Source organism: Eutrigla gurnardus, assembly GCF_963514095.1.
Source record: "Eutrigla gurnardus genome assembly, chromosome: 8".
Lineage (NCBI taxonomy): Eukaryota > Metazoa > Chordata > Actinopteri > Perciformes > Triglidae > Eutrigla > Eutrigla gurnardus.
In genome coordinates, this window is record NC_139922.1 from 27,884,827 (window position 1) to 27,899,868 (window position 15,042).

General features: G+C 44.2%; 1 protein-coding gene across 1 annotated transcript in view; it reads right to left on the reverse strand.

The window, feature by feature from the left end:
• The window catches only part of LOC311017176 (nuclear receptor coactivator 3-like), a 49,490-nt gene that overhangs the window by 23,803 nt on the left and 10,645 nt on the right, over window positions 1-15,042 (reverse strand).

Here is a 15,042-nt window from a genome sequence, read left to right on the forward strand (position 1 = left end):
GGGGGAAGAGGGGGGGCCTGGGGGTAAAGAGTACGTAACCATGGAGAACGCTGGGCGTTTCCATGACACCCTGTCATCAAGCGGAGCACGCCGCCAGGATGTCTCATGCTCATCTGTCAGCGTGTGTGTGTGTGTGTGTGTGAGACCATGATAGAGAGAGAGAGAGAGAGAGAGAGAGGCTCGTGTCAGGGCACATGTTTACAACCAAATATCTGGACACACCCACATGAGGGTGTGTGTGTGTTCACCGTCAGCGACCTGACCGCTGGCTGCACCCATGATTGGGAGCAGATGGGGGCTGTCGGTGTGTGTGTGTGTGTGTGTGTGTGTGTGTGTGTGTGTGTGTGTGTGTGTGTGTGTGTGTGTGTGTGTGTGTGTGTGTGTGTGTGTGCGCGTGTGTGTGTGTGAGGAGGTGGAGGAGTGGGTGCTCTAGTTTAGGTGATGTATGGACTCTCCCACACCAACAAAGACCCTCCTTCACCCGACGCCTTCCCTATTAATTGAAAGGGGAGAAAAATAGAGCCGGAGAACGACTCTTTAAGTGGGAATAATTTAGTGCTCAGCAACTTCATTTTTGTGTGTGTGTGTGTGTGTGTGTGTGTGTGTGTGTGTGTGTGTGTGTGTAAGTTGAAGGGTAAGTTCTCCTCTCTGAGCTGCAACAAGGAAGCCTTTCGGTGCGATCATTACTGGCTCTTTGTGCTCGCCGTGACACAGGCGGGAGAATAAGACCGGGAGTTAACGGGCGCGTGGCGTCGCTCACATCGCCGCTGAAGCCTTGAGTGTGAAAAGCGGAAACGGGAACGAGATGCAGAGGTCGATCCTCCTACTCCTTTACATGCGTCCGTCGTGCCTCTTCAATGAACACGGCGACCGGAGAACTAAACGACGTTTTAAATGTTGGCGCGCTGCTCGACGCGTCACAATAAATATCTTCCCTCTTGTTAAAGCGACACACTTTTAAAAAGGGGGGGCTATAAAAGATGCAGCCAGGGTTCACGTTTTAATGTGGATGCTCTTACAGACACCATTAAGTCCGTAAAACCGCTCCGTAAATCATCAGATAGAAGATACACTCCCGAAGTTCCTTCACACTAAAGCTGGTGATTGGTCTTCAGCTGAAGCACTTTTACTCTCCATCCAGTGAAGCCATTCACAGATTCATCACACGGGATTCAAACCAGCGATCTTCCAACTGGAGGACGACTCGCATCCCCAAAAGTCAGACTTTCACATGCTGAGGTGGGAATCGATCCAACGGCTATTTGGTCATGTGACCACCAGCTCTACCTGCTGAATTAATTACACAAACCCCCATGCATGATGTCAAACATCGTGATAACGAGCTGGTGGGTTTTTAAACGAGCTGGAGGCCGAGCTGCTACACTTTAATACAGACTGATGGACTCTTAGTGCTTTATATCTCTCTATATATATATATATGTTTTTTATTTATTTATTGGTATTGGTTGTGTTGACTACTGTTTGCAAACCAAATTGCCCCTCTGGGACAATAAAGACGACCCTCTCCTACAAGCACCCAAAGGAAACAACTACATCACACGTGGACTGACTATTTGGCTTCAGGGGTCTCGTTAACAGATTATTTTATTGTATTACAATTTCTATTTCTTTGAGCCCCATGAGCTAAATAAAGAAGAGTTAGCTGTGTGAAACCAAGGGATCAAGTTTGACAACTACCAGTGAATGCTTGAGGTTTAATAAAACACGATCTTAATGCTTTCATGAATAGAGGATGCCTGGCTTGTACTAGGTGGACTAGAGTACTACTAGAGTTTCCGGGTGCTGCAGGTTCAGAAGCCTTTGATCGGGCTGCTTTCTCGGTTTGAGTAGTGAGGAAGTGGAACTCTACGCCCACAAACATGAGAGGCTCTTGAAGCTTCGCAGTGTTCAAAACCAGCCGGCAGATTAGTCTAAAGTCAGCACGAAAAATGTCCAATGATTGCCTTGAACGGTATTTATTTCATTTCTCATGCTGCGTTATATTTATCACCTCACGCTGATGGACTATTTTTTTTATTATGCATGTCATGTGGGGTTATTTGATTTTTTTTGTCTACCTGCCCAGGGACGACGGAGGCAAATTAGCCTCTAACTAACTCCAGTGCAATTATTTTTAATTGATTGATCAACAATAATAAAAAAAAAGTTAAAAAAAATCACCCTTATTGAGCTGTTGTACTGTGTTGAAGCGTTTCTGACATTTGAATGCAGCGGCGTGCTGAGCAGGAACTAATACTGAGAGAAAAGACTTTTAAAACTCTGGTTAAATCATCTTAAATCGCTGCGATCGTGTTGTTTACGGGTCACAGAGGAACGTACGCTCGGTCAATGTTTCCCCCTTTGATGATGATGCTGCGTTATAGCAGAGGTTGGGACGACCAGTCATTTGTTAAACCGCAAAAAAGAAAAACTAAAAGAAAAATAACATTGGTGAAGAAAGAAAAAAGTGTGTTGTAAAACTAAATATGGCACACTGAATGCAGCATCAACTCCTCTTATTGAATCCCAATCCTTTGGAATCCATGTTCAAATCTGATCAGGCTTAGCTTGAACCATTTGCAATTAACTAAAGGTATAATATAGTCTATATATAGTCTTTAGAGCTTATTACAGATGTATACAGGTGGGGAAATGCCAAACTGGATTTCACTGCTCAGTATGTGTCCAGGTCACAATTCTTTAAGAAAAAAAAAATGAATCCGTATCGATAATGTTTCAAAAAATAAGGTGGTCAGATTTTTCTTTAAGGCAGATGCTATTTGATGTCCATAGCCGACGACGTCATTCCCACCTGACCTGGGCACACGTTACAAACTGTATGTGTAGATGTCGTCTACAGTAGGTTAGGTAAAGTTTTCCTCAACCTAATCAAGTCATTTTGTTGGCTAAACCGAACCAAACTGAAACTGAGAATAATAATAAGTCAAAACGATGTAAAAACACTGGACTCACTTCTTTCCAGGTGAAAGATTGATCCCTTCAGTCACCACAACCGGCCTCCTGCACACACTTTTATACTAATACTCTTAGTATTACTTCTACTACTAATACTTAAACCTTTCGTCAAAGCTAAGTTTAGCTTTAATTGAGTAGCATATTCAACTTGGCCCAAATAGTGTTGATTCTCACCTGGGTGCAAGTCGTAGACTTTATTCATATAAGAAGTGGACGTCGTCATGGTTACGTCACCCGTTGGTTTGTGGACTGCAAGGAATTTTTGGCAACCAGTGAAGGAAGTGACCATATTTGGACTGCGGATGAGCAACGGGTGGATCTGATGAACATACGCAGCACCCTTACTGGATCTGGATCCATGTGGATTCTAGTGTGAAGCTCTTAAAGTTATTATGTATAATTCAAGGTCAACTTTACAGCTAAGAGTTGAAGTCATCTTCGTAGCGACCTGAACATAACCTGCTTTATCGTCTATTTGACTCTAAACAGGACCAGAACTTACTAAATGGACTTCATGCTGTATTGAAGAAGACTTGGGACCATAAAAGCATGTTTACAACGTGAGACAAATACTTGCCTATAATAAGTCCAGTATCAGTTACCTGCTCTTGGCTCTTAAAAAGGCAAAGAGATTTAACAGGAGATTAGTTGGTGGGTCTCAATTTTGCCAAAGGGGATCAAAAACCAGCTCTAGTGCACGCTAACGTGAGTTTTATTTGCGTTAAAAAGGGCCTGCGCCTTTAACAAACATCTTTAGGGGGCTGATAGAAAGGCAAATGAAAATCCTCCACTATGTTTCCTTGCCAGCTTTAATCTTATCCCCCCTATTCTCTTTTATTATAAATAAATACACTGCATTCACCCTCCTCTTCTTACTGTCTCCCCCTTTTATAGCATTTTTCTCTGTATGTGTCCGTCTTCTGTGATGACTGTGAATAAGGGGGATTGTGAGCGCTGGCCGGCATGGCACCATGAAGAACGCATAAAAGTATTCTGCTTTTTTGGAGCAAAATGGGAGCCAAGCCACATCTTGGCACGTCGCCTCCGCCTTAAACAAATCAGACCACAGAGCTTAATAGGAAAAAAAAAAAAGTTCAAGTCCAGACGAGGGGGTACCAGAGAGGGGGAGCCGCTCTCAGCTGCAAAATTAAGTCGTACAAGACGGACAAAAACAAGGTGCCATGTCTCCATCAACGCCCCCTTTTTCACGCTGCTAAACGGCACTTTAATGTTATATGGTTCTTAACTTAAAAAATTAAAAAATTAAAAACAAATTACATCTTTAGTTCAGCGATAGAGTGAACTTTCCACCTTTGGACCAATTACAGCTATCGTAGCGCAACAACACTGCTGTTTAAAATCCAGAGAGGGATGAGAGGGGAGGAGGTGGAGGATGGAGGTGGAGGAGGGGGGGCTTAGGGGGCAGAAATAGGCCAGGCGGGTCTGAAGCTAAAAACTCATCCATCCAGCCGTCCAGGGTGTGTCTGCGCTGTAGGCTGCCGCCAAACAAGCATTTACATATTTAAAAAAAAAAGCCATTTGCATGAGTCATCCTTTCCAAAAACAAAAGGTAGAGAAAACTAAAGTCACAGTGAATCTGCAGCTCAAAACCAGTGAGAAGGAATGAAACATTATTCTATTATGTGTATTAATAACAGCTCCAGGCCGTTTCAGAATGACTTTACGCTGCAGCATCTGTTTCCAGTGCAGGCCGACGCTCGAGTTCTCACTGTAAAAAAACACACAACCTCGTCCTCAACATTGCTCCTTTTTATATTCTAATTTCTCCCGATGACTTTAGTTCGTGAAAAGACAAAAGTTGTTTTTTTTCCTCCCTGAGGGAGGTTTTCTTTTCGGCTTTGTGGGCCTGTAAAGCTCGTTTGTTCCCTTTATTTGGTCCAATTTGGAGCGATTAAAATGACAATTTAGACGTGCACACTGTGGTAGTTGTGCTGCTCGTTACAGTCGAGGAGCCTGAGACACGATCGAGAAGGTTCCTGAAGTCAGTCCTATATTCACCCTTCCATATGGCGCCATCTTCACCAGAAAAAGCTGTGCAATATTTCACTTTTTGGCCAAAAATAATCAGCGGCAGCTGTGCTTTACTGCTGGACTGAAAACTTTTATGTTCACCTTAGCTTTCTGCTAAATCTTTTCACGTCTGCACTGTTTTTTTATTGTCCATTGTATTGCAAATATGTTTTTATTCTCTTTGTCTTTCTGTAATGCATTTTAATTTTGCCTTTATTTTCTTTTAATTCTTCTATTTTTTCACTTATTGTATGACATGTTATGATGTGAAGCACTTGGAGTCTGCCTTGTGTCTGAAAGGTGCTATACAAATAAAGTTGCCTTGCCTTGCCTAATGAGCAACATGCTAACATGCTAACATGCTACGTCCTAAGACACTTTTAGACGACCAGTTACAATAATCTGAGAAAAAAGGGTTAAAGTTCTACGACAAAAATGTGTACAACCCCCAGACTGGACGTCGCCATGGCAGCGACCTGTCAATCACAAGCTAGCCCCGCCCTGAAGCCTGTCTGTTTGACTCTAAATGGGACCATAATTTAGTAAATGATCATCAAGTTTCGAAGGAGAGATTGAGACCATAAACACACGTTCACATTGTTTGAGATAATAAATGGAGAGAGGAGTCGGGGAGTCAACTCTATACTTTATGTAATGATACGGTGTTTCAGAGCAGAGATTAAAGGCTCATTTTAATATCTGCACGGAAGATACTGGTTTGTTATCGTCATTTAAAATCAGTTTGAAATGGCGGTAAACTGCGTGCCGGAGCGGCAGCAACACTTCCAGCGGTGTGTGGTTGATTACTCGTCCCCTCACTGGTGAGAACTGACCTAAATATGAGCTCAACTTTTTAAAAATAGAATATGAAAAGATTGAAAAACAGCTTCTCTCTTATTTTTCTTTTTTACACTTTTGACGAGTGCTGATGTTGTCGGCACATAACTCATTCTGAGGTGTCCTGAAATAGAAAAAAGAAACAAAAAAGGACTTGCTGGAGGAAACACCCGCTTCACTTGTATTCAGCTCCACGTTCTCAATTACTTTCCTGTAGAATAATGATCATGTGATCACGTTGATTAGTACCGATTGGTGAGAAACTAAAAAGTGTTGAAACATTCAGTGACCCCCGTTTCCTGAATTAGCGTCTACATTACATGACTTTCTTCCTTTATTGAGAGGTTTTCCCTTCCATATGTCCCCCTTCAGTAACAAAATATTTTATTTATGAAAAACTGGACTCAAGATGAGAAGAAATCCCAGGGTCAGAACAAGTACACAGCGTTTCTAAGAGTTCAACACGTATCAAACTCGCCATCTAACACGTCTTGCACAGTCGAGGTTAAACAAAAAAAACGCCTCGTTGGAAGCCATCAATTATGCAGGAGCTGTGCATTACCATCACATCAGGCATCGCTGCTGCGGCGTAATTAACAATGAATCTCCAGGAAAAAGACTCGTCATATCTAACGGCGACGAATGGCTGGAGCTTTTGGTAAATACTTCAAACCGTTTCTTGTCATCACAAAGAGTGAATTACAGAGTTACAGGCCTCGTGGGGTCCAGAGAGTGGAAACTCATTAGAAATTAATTAAAAGGAGGCAAAAAGCAGAAAGCACAATGACGAGGAGGTTTTCTGGACTGTTCAATCAATAAGACAGACTTATATGTAATAATACACACTATATACACGGTCCTCTGGTTATTCCTATTTAAATGCATCACTGTTGACCAGGTGCAATGATTTACATTATGTAATTCATGCACAACATTTGTTTGGCTATAAAAGACAAGACATGTGTAAATTATTCTAACTTTATGGGCTTTATGGAAGATTTCGTTGTGAATCGGAGATCTTCTGCGTGGATGTGGTGAAAACCAGGAATTAAAGTCTTCCAGGAATCGGGTAAGTGGTCAAATATGTTCTCCGTATGAGACGTCTGCATGTCACGGCGTTGTGAGATTCACAAGGTTGATATAAAAAGGTTGAAAATGATGTTAATAATGATGTTTAAAAGAGCGAGAGTGTTAGTTTAAAAAGGTGTTTTCTCCCCCAAAAACTAAATAATTGCATGCAGACAAAACTGAAGCTCTTCAGCACTCGAGCTGCCAGGAGGAAAGAGCCTCTTCTGCTGCTGATGCATGTGTGTGTGTGTGTGTGTGTGTGTGTGTGTGTGTGTGTGTGTGTGTGTGTGTGTGATGGTGAGTGTGTTAAGAGTGAGTGAGTGAATGAGCTTCTTCGGTGGGAACGACGACGTAATTGGCTCCCAACAAGCCATCAGTGTGGTCGTGGTGAGAGAACACCATCTTTCCTCCACCTCTCCCTCCTTCCCTCCATCGCCTCCTTCCTTTCATTCTCCACGGTGACAGTGAGGGAGCAGATTCACCATTTAAACCCCCCCCCCCCTCTATTTATTTGCTCAGAGTCCAAAAACTGCACAGCACAGGGAAAAATGATGGGGGGGGGGGGAGGAGGAGGGGGGAGCAGGATAGACACACAAACACACACACTGCAGATTCATCCACACACACACACACACACACACACACACACACACACACACACACACACACACACAGGCTCCTGGTGGAGCATCTAAATCACATTAGCCGCCTGCCTGACATCCATCACTCCCACGGACTGGAGCACATGACGGAGAGAGGAAGCTGCACGGCAACATGGGTAACCACCCACAAACAAACACGGTCGCCGAGCCGCCGCCGCCGCCGCCACCGTCACCGCCGCCACGACACACCTTGGAGCCAGACGACGTGAAACCCGTCCCCTCCTGCAACGCCAACGCTTCCCCCCCCAATCAGAAATCAACGTGCACATCAAGCGTGCGTTTGGGGGGATCCGCTGGTTCGATTCCGCTGTCAGAGACCATCAACATGATGACGATGAGGGGAGAAAAAAACAAAACATACCATGGTTGCTTTATATATTTAAAGAGGAAGGAGCTACGCAGAGAGATATCTTGAGAAATATATTTTTTTTTAAATGTCGGTATCAATCTTCTTTCCCATTAGAGGGGGGCGGGGCTTATCTCACCATGTGTGTGTGTGTGTGTTTTATCTTGAAGATGATGTACCTAAAGAGATGCACGGTTAGAGTGTTTACGTTTCATCAAGACGTAAAGGGAGAAGACCATATGGTAGCCGGAGTGCAGCCGGAGCACCACAGCCCCTCATCCACTCATCTATGGAGCCGGTGTCTCAGCTCCCACTGTGCTCCCTCCCTCCCTCCCTCCCTCTCCATCTTGTTAACTCAATAACATCCACAGCCTCCTCTCCTAACTCACTGGGGTTGGATTTATTCTCTCTTTTACCGACAGGGAAAGCAAAAAAAGAAAAAAAACCTCCCTCCGCCTTCCTCCTCCGCCTTCCTCCTCTCATCGCAGACGACCGGCTCTCGTATCCTCCGCTACCTTTCCCCCTCCGACTAGATGCTTGCTTCGTCGTCGTCGTCGAGCTTAATCCGAACCAAAAAGGATTATTTCCAATCGCATTATAATGTGAAAACCGACGGCCGTCTGTATGAGCCATCTCGCTGATGACAGTGTGTTTACATCGTGCACGTGTGCAGCATAAAACTCCTACATCCTTACTACTCACACCGAGACCCTGACAATACATTTACTCACTTAGAATGCATCAGACACACTGAATTAACAGCTGTAGGCTATTAAATCTGGCAGTCCTCATTATTCCACAAGCTACTGAAGGTCCTGGTTCAACATTACATTGAGGGTATATATATGAATTAAAAGTTCCATTCATATGAATTCAAAAGATTGCAGCCTTGCAGGATATATTCACATTAAAGCAAAAAAAAAAAATGTGTTCACAGATTTGCCTCCGAGTTGTTGCTCGCGCTCGTCCACGCAGGAGTCGCTTTGCAGCGTTGGAGTGGAGCGTCTTCTCGCATACAAGATCTTTGGCTGAGCACAGAGACACCGGCTGACAGACTCGTTAGCGCTGATGCCAAGTTCATCAAATCCGTGCATTTTCTGCAACCTCGGTGTCTGAAGCCTTATTTTTTTTCAATAGAGGTCGTCACAGAGGCGAAACCAGGCGAGCTGAGCAGAACAGACGGCGGCGGTTTGAATTTGTATTTTCAAAACGAGCTCAGAACGTTGATCTGATGATCGGAGGCCGCCGTTATATCATGATATCATCAACATGTTGTTTATGATGCACAGCAACTTGAAGAGTCGTGTAAATGTGCATGACGAGGAAAGTTCGTCTCCAATTGTTGTTTGGTGTGCTGAAGCTAAATCGTATTTCCGACGCTTATTTAATACTTCATACTGCCGTCGACGCCGACGTGTTTCACGTCACGGCCTCGCTGGTTCCTCAATGCAGGAACCAGCGAGTTGTCTTCTGTCAACGGAGACAAACTTTAAGCGATCATGGCGGTAATCTCTGCCCGAATAATGTTATTACTAGGGGTGAGTATTGCCAAGAACCTCACGATACGTATCACGATACTTTGGTCACGATATTGCGATATAAATAAAGATGAAAACACAAGTACCTGTATATGTACATCAGATGATATTGATCAGAGGACAAATTGAGTCAAAACTATTTCATTCAAAACAGCCTCTCCATTTTATTAATTCCCATGAAATTCACTGGAATAAATATTGAAAATAAAATGAAAAAGGATGAAGTACCCTGAGTGACAATGCACAAAATAATAAATAATAAAATAATAATAATAAATAATGTTTCTCCTTTTGTGTCACTGTTTCAACACTGAACTGAAGAGGTCATATAAAAATTTAAAAAAATGTTAATCGATCTTTGGAGTTGAAAAATCAATATTTTTATCCACCCCTCGTTATAACATTTGGCAAAATTGCACAAACGCAGCAAAGAAAGGATGCGATGATCGATCACTTTGGTTTAGCCGATACCGACGCATCAAAACCACTGAATCGACGGTGGAGACGCCTCCACTCGACCAGTCGTCCAATCACAAACCGCTAAATGCCCACGTGGACCACCACGGGGGGGGGGGGGCTGCTCTTATAGTTGGCTCATGAAATCATTTAATATCGGCCACACACACACACACACACACACACACACACACACACACACACACACACACACACACACACACACACACACACACACACACAAACACCCCCCCACAGTCGTTTGATGCGTAATGAGAGAAACCATTAGCAGTAAAAATGGGCTCTCCCCGCCCCGCCGCTCAGCAGATCTTAGTCAGAGCCACAGTTACAAGTCTATTTATACATCCACTCCTCTTTAGCTGCTCTTCCTCTCTAACGGGGAGCCGTTTGTGTAGCACACAGTCAAGGAGGCTGCATTCCTGCTGCCCTTCTCTCCCCACGTCGTCTCCTTCTTCTTCTCCTCTCCCTGTCTCTCCTCCCATCCCCCCTCGCTGGCTGTCTCCTCCCTCTCTATACCCTTCCCCCAGCTCTTTCCTGCTCCCTCCCTCCCTCCCTCCCTCCCTCTATCCGTCTCATCAGGCTATATGCAGCAAGGCACAAACTCATCGCGAGGAGGAGGAGGAGGGGAGGTTTGAGGAGGGGTGAAACGGAGAGAGAGCGAATGACGGACTAACAAGGAACGAAGGGGTGAGACATTGAGAGACGAAGAGAAAGTGAGAGTGGAATGAAGGAAGGAGTTGATGGGCGAGGAGGAGGAGGAGGAGGAGGAGGAGGAGGAGGAGGAGAAGCTTGCTCTCGCTACGGCGATGGGCGTTCCTCTCCCGGTTCCTGCGAGGTCAAAAGTTTACCGTGGTTTTAATTTCACCTTTCCCGCAGCCAATCACGAGGCGTCTCCGTGCTGTGGGGGGAACTTTGACCCACTCGAGAGAAAATCTGACTGTAAAGCATCTGAAGCTCTCTCTCTCTCTCTCTCTCTCTGTATCTACTGGTTTTCTGTTTATTCCCACCTGTGTGTTTATTTGTCCTTCATCACAGAGGACAAATAAGAAAAAAACAGGAGGGTTTATTATTATAGGGGGTGTTTTTGCTTTACTTTCCCTTTGCTTTTTCAAAACCGGTCGAACAGCACAAGATCAACAAGCCTCTGGAAAAAAACATGGAAGCCACGACACCAGTCTGCGTTCACGTCACGCTCTCAAAACAACGTACACAGAAATACTCGCAGAGCAAGTGTGGAGACGCGCCCCGCAGTGTGCTAATGGCTGGTGCACGAGCACCCCTCTGTGTGTGTGTGTGTGTGTGTGTGTGTGTGTGTGTGTGTGTGTGTGTGCAGGCATGTGGGCTTGCAGAGTGTAAGTGTGTGTCCACGAAGGGGGAGGAGGCTGCAGTTAGATCATAGCATCAGAGAGGGGAGGGGCGGCTCTGCAAATAGAGAGAGCAGAGTCGGCATGGCTGGAGTCGGCAAGCTCCGAGCCTCTCATGTGTGTGTGTGTGTGTGTGTGTGTGTGTGTGTGTGTGTGTGTGTGTGTTTCTATAGCATCTTCATCTCTGCCTGTGTGTGTATGTGCATGTTTGATTAATTAACAGCCACGGTAACCGAAGAAGCTCCCTGTTGTTCTATTCTCCCCACATCAACCACACAATTGGCCTCCTACTCCTCCCCCCCCCTCCTCCTCCTCCATCCACCTGACTGCGATAATAAGGCGCGCACACGCACACACACACACACACACACACACACACAGATGCGAGCAGCAGGCTGTGAACATCACGAGGATGAAGCGTGGACGTACAGTCTGAGACGTGACGATGGCTGACTTCCTGTTCACACGGAAAAACACAAACGTGTCCGTCACCGTCCAATAAATACTCGTTATGTTTCTTATTATAATCAGCAACTAATGTGCACCGTTGTCAGGAACGCGTCTGTGATATATATCTGTCATCTGTGCCATTATTCTTAGAAAATACGCCACATCCGCCACTGAAAATAGTCCCCCAACAAACTCCTCTATGAGGATCGTTTAATAAACGGTGCCAAGCAGCAACATTATTTTTGCTAATTTAGCTGCAAACTACCACAAAGACAGAATAACGCCTTTCCTTTATTAGGTTGCTGAAATATATTTCTAAATGTTTATTGATGAATGTGCAAAAAGTCCTTCAGGATTCAATGTCAATACTATTTTATGTCTATATGCTGCACATACGACATCCCATAGACCCAACGGGATCTAATCCAACTCAGCCACACGCCGACGGCACCGCCTTCGGGGGCAATTTAGGGTTCGGTATCTTGCCCAAGGACACTTCGGCTACCGGACTGTAGGAGAAATCGCACCAGCGATGTTTTTCTGACTGAAGGATGAGTCGCTAACTCTACCTCCGAGCAACAACACCTTCCTCACAGCATAAAGGGTTCGATTTAAACTCTGCCTCCTCAACTTTGTAAGACAAAATGTAACAAATAAATACATAAATATTGACTGAATTGTTATTTATTACGAAAATAATAAAGAAATTGTGTTTTCAGAATAATCGCAAAAACTGAAATATTTTGTATGAAATGCAGTCAATCTTTGGCATTTTTTATTACCTATAAATGATTTAATTCTCAAAATTGTTCTGCAAATAAATTGCTTACCTAATTCTTTTAGCAATACTACAATGGAAGATTTCCATTCTCTTCAAAAACGATGGTGTTCTTTCCAAAAAATTATTTTCTCACCTACAGAAAATACTTCTGGAATAAGTAAGTATGGACTGTTTTTTGGCATTCTAGTATTTTTTTTAAGTTGTTGTTAAAATGATATTTTCACTGACAATATTTGCAGGATGTCCAACAGAACTCAATCCCACGATGCAAACTTTGCCAAAAAAAATAACAAAAATCCGGCTCCTGACAGCCGAACAACAGGTAGGATTCTTCACAGCCGCCAGCTGTTCTAACACCTTCCATCTCCCACGTTGCTTCTCTCGATGCGTCATATTCTCTCATCGGCCAACCAGCTCTTTGTTTGGACAGAGGAGATGTTTATTCACCACAGAGTCAAACTCGGGCGGCTTGATGGCGGCGGCGAAGGTGTTAGAAGTTAAAACCGGTCCAATCCACGATTCGTGTGCGAGTCTTCTTCAAAGTTACGTAAAACATTGATGCGCTAAAGTTACCGACTTTGTGAAAGTCTTTAACTATCTGTAAACAGTAGAGGTGTGGAGCACCTCAGGGTCGAAGGTTAGGACCGTTGGAGAAACCCAGTGATGCATCACCATGCCTCTGAACCCTGATCCAGGACCTGGGTTTGTGTTGTTGGTAAATACAAACTCTGAAAAGCTCTCAGAAAACAAACCCGTCACCCGACCCGTTGGATCCTCCGGCTGCATGCCTGCTCTCTGGTTTTGTGGAAAACGCCGTTAAGTCTTCAATCGAAACTCTAGTGATTTAGATTTAATTTTCTCCCGATGGTCTAAGCTTCACCGTTTCCCTGGTTTTTTCTCCACTTTGCCACAAAGTCCGACTCCCGTTTACAAATGTGTTTCCAGGAGGCGGAGTCTAGGCGGCCGTCGTAGAGAAGAACCTATAAATGGAGATAATGGTTGCAGGCTTTCAGACACTTGGAGTCGTTCATGCATTCAAACAGGGAAAGTGTTTGAATCACAGTATTTCTACCAGAAAAAGATCAAAACGATTCTTTGACTAAAGCGACGATCAAAACACCTGAAGGATCAGAAAACTCCTTTTCTGTCAAAGTCAACAGTATCACAGACCTCGACACACGCAGAGTCTCTCAGTTGTATTTTCATAAATAGAAATAATTGAACACACCCACTCAAGGAGCTAATTCTGGTTTAAGCGGGGAAACTTAACATTTTCCTTTTTGGATTTTATTGCTGCATTTTGACATTTCCTTTTCCTATTACTCTGAAAAAAAAATGTAATAATCCGAAGCGCTTACTGAGTGGATTTCTACCACCAAACCATTCCCGGTCCGTGACTTTTTAGGTGGCCTGATATGAAATTATTTTTGCCAGGATAATTTAAATAACTCCAGTCCACCACTGTGCAGCGTTCGCCAGCTGGAAACTCATGAATCTTTTACACAAATCGTTCTTCCTGGATCGTATTTCATTTTCTTACTCGTACCTTGTTTTTTTTTTTTTTTAAATCATGCTGCTATTCTGGGTTTTCATGTCTGAATGTCCGCTAAGCACCGGTTGGACGGGACACACCGGTCACATGATGTAAGACCAACAGTGACCAGAAGGAGCGGTCGAACTGGAAGTGTCCTCCAGGTAAATTATTAATGGCGTGTTTCTCTGGAAGTCTGGTGTGGAGATGGTGTGTTATTTTTAGCCGTGGTGAGATAGGTAGAGAGAGAGATGCAAAGTAGGGGTGGGGGGGAATTGATTCTCATAGAAATCGTGATTATTTTTTTACGGGACGACTTATTTTAAAAAAAAAAATCTATATTTCTTACCAGAATTGATTATTTTTTACAGAACGTGCAGACGTAAAAAAAAAAAAACGAAGGGCCGCCGAGAACGGAAAAACGTAGACAATCTCACACCGACGGAGATAAAAACCTGCTAACATTTGAAATGTTTGGACACACTTTGGGTTTTTACACGATTCCAGGAAAAACAGAACTTCATCTGTGGACTCTAGTTAGCTAAACTCCCGTAGCAGAAGTTTCTGTTATGGCTGCTTATGCAAAGTTAAACCGGCCACTGTATCCCAATGTAGTGAGTCACACACACACACACAGCTCAGCCAACATCACCAGCAGCCTCCCCCTCCCTCCCCCCCCCCCCCCGGATCCAGCTGAGGCGAGCCCGAAGGCCGCTCACCTGACGGTTACCTGAGCGGGCAGCCGAGTCCAACAGATGATATTTCATCCCGGGCAATCGCGTCTAAGCGAGACATGGGAAACACATTCGTACACTCGGGGAGATCCACGGGAAAACAGGGGGGTCCGAACGCAAGCGAAACCCCTTCATTGTGGATCAAGTCTGGCTCGCTGAGCAACACCTAAAAATACACAAACAAAAAGCTGTAAAAAAAGGAACTGCAATCGTCGTCTCACATTGCATCAAATCAATATTTAAATTC